Source organism: Azolla caroliniana, unplaced genomic scaffold (genome assembly GCF_043228905.1).
Source record: "Azolla caroliniana isolate FFs.n. ecotype wild unplaced genomic scaffold, voAzoCaro1.0.p SCAF_11, whole genome shotgun sequence".
Lineage (NCBI taxonomy): Eukaryota > Viridiplantae > Streptophyta > Polypodiopsida > Salviniales > Salviniaceae > Azolla > Azolla caroliniana.
In genome coordinates, this window is record NW_028230446.1 from 22151117 (window position 1) to 22166154 (window position 15038).

The window sequence follows — 15038 nt, forward strand, 5'->3', positions numbered from 1 at the left end:
ACATTAACATTTGCACTATTATTTCCCTTCATAAAGTCATTCTATAGAGGGGATTCATCCTTGATGATGATGATGCTAGTAGATGTCTATGTCTTGAGTGCACAACACACTCCACAATTATATCCTAACTTCTAAGTCATGCTCATGCCTAATACATTATGCATGTGAGGAAATGGTGGATTGAACGAGGGGACTATCATTATAACTTTTCCTTTCACTATTTTGTTTATTTTGCTTTTAGGAGATATATTTGCAAACTAATTTTCGTTGAGTAAAGAGGCGTTTTAAACATGACATTAATTTGCAAGAAACATATGAACGATGGGTAGATTTGCAAAACAAGATCACATGAAGATTTGAAGAGATCGAAGTATCGCAAACATGATCATAGGTGCCACATGGAAAACAATACATTTGGGGGGAAAGGAAGCCACATAGAATAATATGATTGCTTTCAGTCAACTGGCAGTGAAAGTTATTGAAGCTTTCATTGTTGATGTGATAGCGCTTTAAGAAGATAAACCATACATAACAACTTATACATCCAAATTTGGATGATAAAAAAACCCATATGCTCTCAAGTGCCTCCCAAGTGATGGCTCTATTGGAGGGTGCGATTTTCTTTGAACTCCACTTAATGGGACTCAAGTTCTAGGTATCAAAGACAAATACCCATGAGAAACCTCACATCAACTACACTGAAGCAATAGACCATTTGGGAAATTCACATATGTCATTGGTTCATGCAATATGTAGCTCATTTTCGGAGTGATTCTTACCTCAATGAGATCTTAAGGGCAAGGATTTGTGACAAAACATTTCTAGTTTGTTCTGAGTCGATGTCTTGAAGCTTACCAAATTCATAGAGTGACCCTAGGGATTGAGCAGACGTTATGGGGTTTTCCTTGTATTTAGGTTGAGTCCAAGAATTTATAGAAGGGCTTTGTATAGACCATACGATATCGTGAAAGAAAGAGATGGGGTGATATTCCTCTTTTCTTTTCTTTTTTCCAAAAACCACTACTTCTCATCAGTTAGCAAATAGAATACAACAAAGTTTGTCCAAATCCACAATGGGATCAACATAGACAACTTGGAAAACAACTCCAAAACTATCAAACAAAAACAATAAAAAAACTCAATTGATCCTTAACTCAAGCAAAATTGAAATAAACCCTATTTTACCCCGACTGTACAGTTCCCAACAGACTCTTTTCTAACAACATTATCCGGGTAACATGACTATACCAACACATGTTTGTGTCAGCTATACATACATAATTACAACCCATGTACAATATTGGGAGCCATCGGTGGAAACAGCCACCTAGGTGCCTGGTAATTCCACTTAGGGCTCGATGAAGATTTGACTAGCATGGGAGAGCTACTCCATTTCAGCAAGAACTTGGACCTTGCCCTTTCTACTTCTTCTGAATCCCCTTGAATCAAATCATACCAACCGCGCAACCAAGCCACAAGATCAAACTAGATATTTAACATCATCTCCCCACATGAGAGGTTTTGCTGCGGAAAAACAAACTTACAACGCTTGATCTAGATGTGCCAGGCCGTCAAACATGCCACCATAAGCCAAATCTCCTCAAAAAATTCAGAATTTGTGTCTGGTCTCACCCCATCACATTGGAACACGCTACCACCCTGCACTATATAATCCATGTCCTTGTGGGTTTAACCATTCGCCCCAACTTTCCCCTTTTAGGGACAATCCTTGTATTGAGCCCCACACAACGTTCCCTTTCACACCACAGACTGCCACGATTCGAAGGCTTCTACTCCAAATGTTAATCGCCTCTGTATAATTCCAAAAACAGTGAGAGATTGATTCCAAAGCCTGTCCACATAACTTACAACTAGCCTCACCACCACGGGAGCTCAACCACTCGCCTACAGGTATCGCCTTGTGGCTAAGAAGCCACAACCAAGCCTTAATTTTTTCTAGCATATCCAATGCCCATAGTCTCCTCCAAAACGACTTCAAATCAGCGTTTGAAATGCCTTTATCCTTCCTGCTGTTGTGAATCATTCCAGCACCCACAGTTTTGGAGCCAATGATTCGTCTTCCTAGCTTGGTATTGTATTCAAAAAACTTTTTCAAGATTTTTGTTCCTGGAGTCTGCCACCAAACCTCCAATGGATCCCACTCCAAATCATATAAGAGCTTGTTATCGTAAAGCCATATTTTACAATCATGATCCAGTGTCTTAGGGTCTGGGTTCAATTGCCACCACTTACCCGCCAACACTGTCACTCGCACTGCCATCCACCTACCATCATCTATCAAAGAACTTAGGTTACCCCAGAAACGATCCCCGCTAGTTGAGCACCTACCACGTGTAAGTTGTGCATCACCCTCACCTACAAACCAGCCTAACCAAACTGTCTCTTCTGCAGTCAACTTATCCAATCCATCAACAACCCCATCTATCAGTTGGGTTACCTTCTCTAGTCTTCCAGTAATCCTATAATTAACATCCTGACCCGCTGTCAGGAATAGTACTAAAACAGAGATGGAATTAGTACAAAGAACAGCAGTACTATTAGTACTAAGAGGACGGGACTGCGTAAGATTCCCGAGAGAGGAAGTGAGAAGAGGAGAGAGAGAGAGATAGCGAGAATGAGAGAGAGAGAGAGAGAGATGATGACAGCAGCTATATATTATGTGAAAAGATAAGTACAAGCGGCTAAGAGGCTTAAGACTGGCGTTGAACCAATTTGGTTCAAAACAATGCCTTGTGCCTCCTTTTATAGTGTTTTTAGGAATAATCCTGAAGCTTCTAGAATGTTCCAGAGAGATCTGGAATATACATCAATTTTCTATGATAAAGTATAAATGAAAATAATATCCTACAAAATACAATTCATAATCTAATGGTAAGAGCTCGACCCATGTAGCATAAAGTCATGGGTTCGAGTCTTGCCATGACACTATCTCCCCCTTAAAGACGACGAGTGGAACGAGTCGGCGCTAATTGCGGACCGGGTTTGTCCGGATACTTTCGGTGGAAATCAGCAAGAAGATCTTGTGAATTGGCAACATTCTCGACGGGTTCCCAAGTACGTTCGCTCGGACTATAACCGAGCCAATCGACCAAGTAATAAAGTTTGTTGCGAATAAGTTTGGAATCGAGGATGGCAGCAACTTCATACTCCGGGCCGGCGTCCAACTCCAGCGGGGGCGGCGGTGGTGTCACACGATCGGGAATGGTGTTTGCTTTATAAGGTTCAAGAAGAGAACAATGGAAAACCGGATGTATCTGAAGCTGCGGAGGGAGATCCAGGCGGAAGGTGACATCATTAATCTTCCCCGTAATACGGAAAGGACCGAGTCGTCGATAATCCAACTTGTCGCACGGTCGAGTAGTCTTGATGTGACGACGTAAGAGCCATACTCGATCTCCGATGGCAAAAGAGGATGGAATCCGATGACGATCCGCATAAGTCTTCTGTGTGTGTTGAGCATGACGAAGGTGAGTAGAGAGATCCATCTGGATCTTGCGTAGCCTCTCCAAATGGTCCTCGGCACGAGGGTTGGTAGGTAGCTCCGGAGTGTCGATCACCGACCAGCGAGGATGGAAACCGGTATAAGCGAGAAATGGGGAGACCCGAGTCGAGGAGTGAATAGCATTATTATACGCAAACTCCGCAAAGTGGAGAATCTCGGCCCAATCGTCCTGTTGATAACTCAGGAAACACCGGAGATATTGCTCCAACGTTTGGTTTGTTCGTTCCGCCTGTCCGTCAGTTTGAGGATGGTAGCCGGAGGAGAGGTTGCAGGAGACCTTGAGCATCCTGAAGAGATGCTGCCAAAATTTGGAGACAAATTGCGGGCCTCGGTCACTGATAATACTGTCTGGTAGGCCATGATGCCGAAATACCTCACGCATAACAAGAGCGGCGGTTTCCTCGCTAGTGATGGCTTTAGTACATGGCACAAAATGTGCCATCTTCGTATATCGATCGACGACGGTTAGGATAGCATCGAACCCCTTCGAGACCGGCAGATCTGTAATAAAATCAAGACAAATAGACTGCCATGGCTTACTTGGAATTGGTAAAGGTTCCAACAAGCCATATGGATGGTGTCGTGGCATCTTTGCTCGGCAGCAAGCATCACAGGTCCGAACATAGTCGTCGACAAAACGGCACATGTGGGGCCACCAAAAATATCGCTGCACTAACTCCAACGTCTTGGTACTACCGAAATGTCCCGCCGTATGGGTGTCGTGACAATGTTGGACGATTTGAAGGCGACAGGAGCAATCGGGGACATATACGCGCTTTTTAAAGAATAACAAACCATCACGATATTCGAATTGTCGGTAGTCAATACCTGGTTGTTGAGACTGAGAACAGGATGCCCGAGAAGTATCAATGTGCGCCAGGATGTCTTGAGCAAAACTATCCGTCTTCAAGGTTGCACGTATGTCATCGGTAATCCGTGAATCCATCGGGGTGTGAAAAATCCGCGTCGTGTGCAATCGTGTTGGTCCCAAGATTACTTGCTTTTGATTATCAAATGTTGCGTCACCAGGACGAGGTGCAAGATATGAACGCCGTGATAGTGCATCTGCTTTTCCTTGCTGCTTCCCCGGTCGATATGTGATTTTGAAGTTGAAACGCGTGAGGAATTGCGCCCACCGAGCTTGCCGTCGATTTAGTACGCGAGCGTTCTGAAAATAAGCAAGATTTTTATGATCGCTAAAGACAATGACCTGATGTGGAGAGCCCTCTAAGAAATGCCGCCATTGTACAAATGAATCCACGATGGCTAATAACTCCTTGTCATGTATTTCGTAGTTGATTTCTGCGACATTGAATTTGCGCGAATGGAAAGCCACCGGATGCAACTCTTCTTTATCGCCTTGTTGAGAAAGGATGCTACCGAGGGCGAAATCTGATGCGTCGGCCTCCATGATGAATGGTTTGCTTGTATCCACATGAGCTAGAATCGGTGCTGATGTAAAGGCTTTCTTAAGATGCCGAAAAGCCATATCTGCTTCGATGGACCAAAGAAATGCTTGGCCCTTCTTCGTAAGTTGTGTGAGAGGTAAAATAATCTTCGAGTAATCCTGTATAAACTTACGGTAGAAGTTAGCAAAGCCTAGAAAACATTGTACATCTCGTACCGACCGTGGAATTTGCCACTCTAGTACAGTTTGGATTTTAGCTGGATCCATGGCGATGCCCTTTGAGGAGATGACGTAGCCTAGAAATTCCACTTGCTTGCAGTCAAAGCTACATTTCTCTAGCTTGGCATAAAGACCATTCTCGCGGAGTCGCTTTAGTACTAATAGTACATGAGAATCGTGCTCTTCCTGGGTCTTCGAATAAATCAACATATCATCCAGATAAATGATCAAACAGATATCCAAGAGGTCTTTGAATATATCATTTGCCATGTGTTGGAAGACTGCGGGTGCATTGGTTAGGCCAAACGGCATAACAGTATATTCGAAATGCCCATACCGCGTGCGAAAAGCGGTCTTCCACTCATCTCCCAGTCGGATCCGCACGAGATTATACGCTCCTCGTAGGTCGATTTTAGTAAAAAAACTTGGCACCATTAACTCGCTCTAAAAGACTTGATATAAGAGGAAGTGCATACCTATTCCGGATGGTGACTTTATTCAATCCGCGGTAATCAACGACAAGACGAAGTGAGCCATCTTTCTTCTTGACAAAGAAGATGGGTGCACCGGCCGGAGATTTCGAATGACGGATGAACCCGCTTGCCAAGTTCTCCTCTATGTAGGCTCGAAGGACTTCTAACTCGGTGGGTGACAAGTTGTAAATTGGTCCCCATGGTGGCTCGGTTCCTGGTTGTAAATCGATGGGACAGTCATAGGGACGGTGATGAGGAAGGGTACCGGCTTTTACCTTGTCAAATACATCGGCATAAGGATGATATTTTGCCGGAAGTTGTATTGAGGAGTCCTTCTTAATAGTGCTAGAAGGATGTACTGATATGGCAAATAGGAACATTGCCTCCTTTGGTCCTTCTTCGCGTAGTTGATGGAGTGAAATGGTCGAAACTCGATGAGTTGATTCTTGGGGTGGTCGATATCGGACTTCTCTTGTTCTCCAATCTATGGCTGGATTATGTAATTCAAGCCAAGGTAATCCTAGGACAATAGGATGCTCTGGACTACTAATTATATTAAATGATATTATACACACAAAACTACCTAGGACAACTTGAATGGGTTCTGATTCTTCTACAATATTCCCGGAAGCAATGGGACGACCATCAATGACCACTACAGATGCGGGACAAGGAAGTTTTCTTAAGGATATCTGAGAAGCTTGAGCAAAATTTCGATCCATGAAACAGGAATTAGCTCCGGAATCTAAAAGTGCTAGGACGGGTACTGGGGGAGTACTTTTAGTACTAACAATGACTTGGGCTAGGAACACATTGCTAACTTGCTTGGAAGGAATGGAACCACTAATGGGCTGTACAGATCTAGGGCTGCTGTCCAACCAAATGGCTCCTATTTTGGCTGGACTCAATCGTTTAACTCTTCATCTAATTGACTAAGGATTTCAAATTTATTTGAGATACTTGGGCTATTAGTACTATGAATACTATCTGACACTCTATTAGTACTATTAATACTATCAGACACTCCGAAGGGAAGAATTGACTCAGGTTTAGTACAGGCGACGATTTGATTTACCTGTATTCTTGGCCTATGGGGACAATTGATGGCGATATGTCCTGGTCCACCGCAATAAAGACATAATCGATTGACACGTCGTCGTTGCTTTTCTTCTTCCGATAACGGGCCGCGTCGACGCATGGTATCGATCTCCATCGGTGTCGAAGTATTTGCTTGAGGTATGTCTCGTGCAAACGGTTTAGCCGCGACTGCGGCGTAAGTGGGCTCTGGCCTAGAGCGTGGTATCTGTAATTGACGTTCTGAACGCCGTTCAAAAAGGCGGTTGTCACATCGAACTGCTCGACTGATTGCCTCCGTAAGAGACTTTGGTTCTTCGGGGAAAGTTAGAAGTAGATCTTTGACATCGTTTCGCAAGCCATAGCGAAACTGCTCCATTAGTGCTTGATCATCCCAGGGTATATCTGAAGCAAGTAGGCGGAAATCCGCCGCGTAGGCAGAGGCTGGACGATCGCCTTGACGCAATCGCCGGATCTTGTTGATCGCCGTCCTGATGCTGTCGGTGTCTCCAAAGCAGGCTTTAAACTCACCAATAAAATCTTCAAAGTTATTAAGTAAGGGTGATTGTTTTTCTAGAAGCGGAGCAAACCATGCCAAGGCTGAGCCGCTAAGTAGCGTGCCTATTAGGCCGACTCGAGATGCATCAGTGGGATATCGGGAAGGATGCATCTGGATGACTAAGCGTACCTGATTAAGGAATCCCCGGAATTGCGAACGCGTTCCATCAAATTTCACAGGAAGTCCAATCTTGGGCTCTTTATGAAATCCTTGGGGACTGGATCCTTGTTGTTGCAACGCTGCTTCGAGTTGTTGTACCCGTAACGCTAACTCCCCATGTTGTTGTTGCGTTTGTTGTTTTTCTAGAGCGATTTGTTGCAGATCCCCTATCAACCGTTGGTTTTCTTGTTCCAGGGCAACAAACTTTTCTTTTAGGCACTGTAGCTCGGAGAAAACGGATTGGTATTCTTGGGCGCTAACAGTAGCCATAGTATAGGGAAAAGGGTAGGAGGATGAGGGAGAGTGACAAGTAGGCTAGAGGAAAAAATTGGTTCAAACTGTCAGGAATAGTACTAAAACAGAGATGGAATTAGTACTAAGAACAGCAGTACTATTAGTACTAAGAGGACGGGACTGCGTAAGATTCCCGAGAGAGGAAGTGAGAAGAGGAGAGAGAGAGAGATAGCGAGAATGAGAGAGAGAGAGAGAGAGAGATGATGACAGCAGCTATATATTATGTGAAAAGATAAGTACAAGCGGCTAAGAGGCTTAAGACTGGCGTTGAACCAATTTGGTTCAAAACAATGCCTTGTGCCTCCTTTTATAGTGTTTTTAGGAATAATCCTGAAGCTTCTAGAATGTTCCAGAGAGATCTGGAATATACATCAATTTTCTATGATAAAGTATAAATGAAAATAATATCCTACAAAATACAATTCATAATCTAATGGTAAGAGCTCGACCCATGTAGCATAAAGTCATGGGTTCGAGTCTTGCCATGACACCCGCCCGCCTCTTCATGCTGAAGACTTCCCAATCATGTACCGATCGAATCTTGTACCCTAGCATCCTCCCCCAAGGCAAGTACTTTTGTTGTCCAAGCATCATACCATCTTCGCTTCTAATCCTAGGGTTCCAAAACAACGGTTGTTGTAGTTGTTCATCTAGTGTTTTCGGTTGCATTAAGACCAACCCTTCTCTTAAACATGACCATGCCTTCATTATGGTGTGAACCACCCTATCCTCCATGCTAGCTGGTTCTTTCAACTTTAGAGTTGCATTGAACCACCACCATGTATTTGCTTACCAAGGACCACCATTCCTGGGACACCAAAGGTCAACTCTATTCCTAAGGAGCACCTTCCACAATTCTGGTCCGGGTTGCAAACTCCGCACCAAAAGCTTACCAAGTAGAGCCTTGCTTTGGTGAACCATATCCACTAGTCCAAGTCCTCCCTCGTTCTTTGTCTTAATTAAACAACCCCACGCCACTTTAGCTGATGCCATTTCATCGTCTCTACCCGACCACAAGAAGCCTCTCACCATTGCCTTAATATTTTTTATGCAGGGTTTGTCTAACATCCAACATGCCATTGAATGCCACATGGTGGCCAGCAAAATATGGTTCACCACCACAACCCTACCAGCAAGGGAGAGCTTTATTGATGCCCACAACCGAAGCTTTTTTCTAATTTTGTCTTTGACCTGCTCAAGCTGCTGATTTTTAGGTGTCTCAACTCCCACCAAGAAGCCCAAATACTTAACAGCCATGCCATTGGGGACCCATTGAAAATCAACGTTAGGCTACCATAACGGTCGTGGGTCATTCCCTTGCAAGTAAAGCATAGTGTCATCTGCATACTCAAAGTCCAGCAACTCCTTACTCGCATGTGGAATAACTAAACCCCTTGTTCCTGCATCCGATCTGTTCAAAAAGAAAGAGAATGACTCTGTAATAAATAAATAAAGATAGGGGGCCAGCGGGCACCCCTGTCTAACAGACCTGCGTAATGGAATCGACGGGCCACAATGCCCTGTCACTAACACCCTACTTGAACTTCGTTTGTAAAGGGCTAGCGCAACCGATCGCCACTTTAAAGGTAAACCCAACCTTTCCATGACTTTATCTAAAAAAGGCCACTGAACTCTATCATATGCCTTCTCAAAGTCAAGCATGAGACAGGCAATGTGCTAATTGGTTTTCTTTGCCAAGGCAATCACCTCCCAAAATGTCAACACATTATCAATTATGCATTTGTTTTCCATGAACCCTGTTTGTCCAACATGGATTAGTTCTTGCAGGTAGGGTTTTACCCTCTTGGCTTGTATATTAGGAAATATCTTATATATTGTGTTGAGGAACGTGATTGGTCTCCATTGCCTTGCATCAGTTGTTACACCTTGTACCTTAGGAATTAGAAATATCATCCCCTCTTGAAATTGCTCAGGTAAGTACCCAACATCCCATGCCTCTTTTAGCCCATCACCCAAATCTGCCTTGATCATGTCCCAAAAATTTTCGAAAAAATCACTTCATAATCCATCGAAGCCTGGACAAGACGTTCTACAAATACCTGCCAAAGCATCAACCACCTCCTCCTCCAAGAGAGGCCTCGCCAAATTAGCTTGTGTCGCATCTGAAAATTTGTGTTGCATTCCCTCTAGCACATATTCTATCATAGCAGGTTGTTCGGGGCTATTGTAACTATCTGAAAGCAACTCATGATAGTGTGATGTGACCGCCTCCAAGATCTTTGAAATATCCTCCGACATAGAGCCATCTCCCTTAACCAGCTTCGGATCGTAGCTATAGTTTGTTCTAGGCTGTTTATGCATGAAAAATTGTTTATTCACCTTATCCCCATTTTTTCTCCACCATGCTACCGAACTCCTAAATAGCATCGTATTTTTGGATGCAATCAAGCATTGCAACGTTTCTCTGGCGGCCTCGAGGCTTGCCCTAGACCGTTGGCATCGGGGATCTTTCTGTAGAAGCCTTTGGGCAGCTGCTATTGATCTCCTTAAACACATTGCTTCCTCCTTAGACCTCGCAATTCTAATTTTCGTCGCCCTATGGAGATAAGTTGACCTTTCGATAATCTTCCCTTGAAGTTTATCAAGTGCGCCACACCCAGCTGAATTGCTTTCCCATATACGCCTTATGTTTCTACTCACCTCTGCATCCTCAAAAAGTTTTTTGTTGATCCTCACATTGCAGTCCCTTGCTGGTCTCCTCTGCATTTCTAGCGTTATCTTAACCGACATATGATTAGAGTAGGCTGAACCCGCAATGATTTCAACATTGGTTCCAAATTTTTCTAGTTCTGGACTGATGTATATTTTGTCTATGCGAGCCATGCAAAAGCCATGCATACTGCAACCTGCTCTCGAAAAACTTAGCGAACTTCGAGACTTTTTTATTACATGCTAGGCATCTTTCACCCCCATTCGATCCATAAGCAAATCCTACGCAACTAGCTCAGCCCCCTGCACCACCATTGACATACCCCCTACTTTGTCCTCTTTGTACAAAGTCATGTTAAAATCCTTAGCAAGGATCCATGCATTTGCCATCGGCAGAGCATCGGCCAATTGCCTCCAAAAAAGGGTATGGTTCGTTGACGAATTGGGCACATACACATTTATTATGCCAATTATACATTGGACCCATCTAATAGTCACATAGATGGCACGTCCCTCCACTATGGTGTCCTAACCCACCACAACGACATCTGAAGACTTCCTTATAGATGTACAGACACTCCCTTTCCTATCGTGCTCACCTTGAACTGGGGACCAGAACGTCTGCCAATCTCCCTCAAGGGGATTACCAATATTCAAGATCTTGTTCGCACTTAGATGGTCCTATTCCAACAGTAATATATCTGGGGCCCCCTTGAAACTTGGGGAAGTTCTTCCTCTCCAACATGCATTTGCTACCCCCTAGACCTTGTATGTTCCATGTGAGTAATTTCATCAAAACATGAGTGAAGTTTCCCATGACGGACATAACCCCTCCCCTTGAGTCCATGCCCAACCGCCCTTACTAAGCTCTCCCATCCCAACACAACATCCTGCCGCATTGCATCCTCTATTTCCTCCTCATGGAGGTGCAATACCTCATGGAGGCAATCTACCCTCTCTTCTATGCTTAGTAGCAACTATTTTTTAATGCATGAATCATTGACCCTCCCACAAATCATTTTAGCATTCATCCACATCACTCTCCAGTTATCTCCATACGAAGTGATGGGCAAATTGTTAAAGTACTTGTTCACCCTACCGGTTATGGAACTCGAGATCCATTCCATGTTATTGGCTGAAATCTCCAGGCCTGTCAGGTCAAAAGATAAACAAGCATTTGGCAACTTGTTGCGTTCATTGACAACCACATAAACCCTCAGCCTTGGGCCTTCCTCATGACATAAGTCAATCATTCTCTTGAGAGCCTGTTGGCTAAACCTGCACCCCTTGTCGAACCTATCCCTTACTGATCTTTTGGACTGAACAAATTTCACCGGAACTTGAGCATCTATGCCTAAAGTTACTTGTCTTGTCTCATGCAACTTCTGAGTTTCGGAACTAATTGGTGAGCTTTCTTGCCCCCTCCCAGTACGCAACCACTCTTTCATCGCTCTCAGTCTGATACTTCCACTCTTACCAAGCAAGGCATCAGGTGTGCACACTGCCACCTCTTCAACATTATTTGAGCTTTGATCTTGCAACATATCCTCTTCTTCTAACAATGCCTCAAACCTATTCTTCAACCTTACATGAGGCATAGTTGTGTTTCCTTCTTGCTACAAGCGATTTTTTCACCCCAAAACCAAAGTCCAAGAGTCTGTATTAGCCTTCTCCTTCACTACCCCATTGAGGGTGTTCTGATATTTCACCCCTATATTCTCTTGCTTAGCAACCTGCCCTTTCTCCTTTCCCACCCTCCCATTACCATTGATCTTCTTAGGGCATTCCTTAGCAATGTGACCCTTCTTTTTACAATGAAAACATTAGCTAGGTAAGCCCTCGTATTTCACCGCCACATCTATCAGTCATGCTTCTACATCATGAACCCTAATTATAGGGGGGAGTTTGGACGAACTTTGCATAAGCACTCTAATCTTAGGGTAGTCCATGACTCTATCTACCATCGTTGCCTTTGAGGGACAGACGATGCCAATCTTATCCCCAATCTTTGGAATCAAGGGGTATAACTGGCGAGGCAGATTTGGGAATATCATAGAAATCACCCGAGGGTTACCAATTTTCTTGTCTTCCTCCATAGCATTGAAGTTAGCATGCCACTCGAGCAAAAGAGCTCTTCCATATTTGAGCTCTACAAATTTCATATCCACAATCCGCGATACAGCACCCCCCTCGACCACTTCAACATGGAAGAAATTTCGACCCATATTGTGCACATTAGAACATGTCCTCTGTGGCGTCCAATTCCACAACCCAATCCAACCCCTGTGACAATCCGCCTGCTTGCATTACTGCATTATGGAGGAGGCCGCGGGCAGGCAGGGGTGATATTCCTCTTGATTGAGAGGTTATTATATATAAAAGTTATCCTTTATGGAATTCCTTTTGTTTAAGCACATGCAATAACACCATAAGGAGTAAAGAGTACATGCATCTCTATCGGTGTGTACAACCATCGATCTCGCGAGTAAATAACCTACACGTTCGCACTCGGAAACCACGTATGTATGTCATTGTTGTGATCCCATAGCTCTTAAAGTCATTGGGCTAGCTAGGTGTTCCTTCAAGGACAAGTTAGAGGCCACTTCCCTAATGGGCCATACCTTCTTCACATACATACATACATAGCGGGAAGTGAGAGAAAGAACCCTCCAATGATACTCTAACTCCTCCCCAAACCTTTCCTAGATATACATATATACATATACCCCCAACAGAGTTTCTCTGAGACACTCGCTCCTCTCTCCCCTTCTCCGTGTAAGTATGGCGACCTCTGTTTGTATTCTATCCTTAGCTCTCCTCCTCTGCTCACCCACTCTAGCTTTCCTCGTCCCTTCCTCATCTCCACACTTGTCCTATCATCATGGCCCTCTCCTTGCCGGCCCCCAGCCTATCAATCTCTACCTCACATACTATGGCAAATTTCGACCCTCAGATCAAGCCACTCTTCGCGCTTTCCTCTCTTCCCTCTCAGGGATCAAAGAAGATCAGCATCCCCAACGCCGATCCATGCGAACTACCCCTTACAATAATATTATAGAGACCCCCACCCCCACTGTGGCTAATTGGTGGGCAGTCACCCGCCATTACGCTGATGTGAAGGGGCGATCTGTTTCTCAGAAGTTGGAAGTGTGCGGTGAGACGAAGGATGATACCTACTCTCTAGGTCGCCATCTCAAGGCAGAGGATATAGCCCTCTTGGCAAAAACCACTGCGGAAGCCTTCTCGGTGGCGGTGGGGGGCGCTTATTCGGGGAATTCTGTAATTTTGATCTTCACGGCTCAGGATGTGTACATCGAAGGGTTTTGCATGCACTCATGTGGCGGCCATTCCGAGATGCACATGGAAAGCCCTAATAATGGAGGGGGGAGTAAGGTGCCCTATGCATGGGTGGGGAATTCTGGGGAGCAATGCCCGGGCTTGTGTGCATGGCCATTCGCACGTCCACAATATGGGCCCCCTATGGATCCTCTCAAGGCTCCTAATGGCCGAGACGTGGATGGGATGGTCATAACCCTAGCCAAACTCTTGGTTTCCATTGCAACGAACCCCTTGGGCAATGCCTATTACCAAGGTGGTGATGGTGGTGATAATGTCTCTAATAACTTTGGCCTTGAAGTTGGTGGAGCTTGCTTCGGGCAATTTGGAACAGGGTCATACCCTGGCTACCCTGGTCTCCTCGTCTCTAACCCAACAACAGGTGCAAGCTATAATGTGGAAGGCATTGGTGGAACCCAGTTCTTGGTGCCTTGGATATGGAATCCTTCCACTCTCTCATGTGTCGGTCAAGCTTAATGGAGGTAACATATCCCTTGCCCCTTGGCATTAGTGACAACTTCTTCCACTATACAACATACATAATGTATATGACATAGTTGTATTTCCTTTCCCCCAAAGTAGACATGGACTTTATCATGTGTTTATCAAGCTTAATTTCACCACCTGTTCTATCCCAACCCTGTACATATGACTTGTTTTATGAAGTTTGCGTATATACTCCTCCTCTTTGCCTAACAAAAAAGGTTTTCCATGTACTATCTTTCTATGTGATATATATATATATATATATATATATATATATGGCTAGTTTTATGAAATATGTGTATGAACTACTCTTTGCGAAAAGGTATGCAAGGTACTTACTATCTTGGCATGTATATGACTTAGACTTTTAGAATTTATGTATGAATTTGCTTCTTTTCTATCTTAGCATTATGTATGACCACCTTTTTCAATTCACAAATGGTTACAATTATGTTCAAGATAGTACTCCCTGGGATGCGTGTGCACACAAGCATGATGTTTATAGGTACACCATAAACTTAGATAAAATGCTATGAGATTGACGTTTTCGTCCTTTTTTCGAGTTGTGAGCCTCACATTTAGTTACCAAAAAACACAAAGCTATTGTAATGACGGTGACAATGATGATCATGATCATTATAATCCAATTCCAACACATTAGTAAAGTAGCTTCCAATCCTCAACAATTTAAAGGATAGTCTAGTGTTTGGAACCTTAAATCTTTTGTGAACCACTCTCATAAAGCTTATATGACCTACCAATACCACTCATTAAATGTATGGTCTAGATTATCTTAGCCTAGAAGGTGTCACTTGTTTTTCTTATGATGATGTAGGT

The 15038-nt window shown here is 43.9% G+C and overlaps 1 pseudogene; it reads left to right on the top strand.

The window, feature by feature from the left end:
• Positions 1–13142: 13142 nt before the first annotated feature.
• On the top strand, positions 13143–14599 carry LOC147858567 (protein EXORDIUM-like 1 pseudogene; annotated as a pseudogene).
• The last annotated feature ends 439 nt before the right edge of the window (positions 14600–15038 follow it).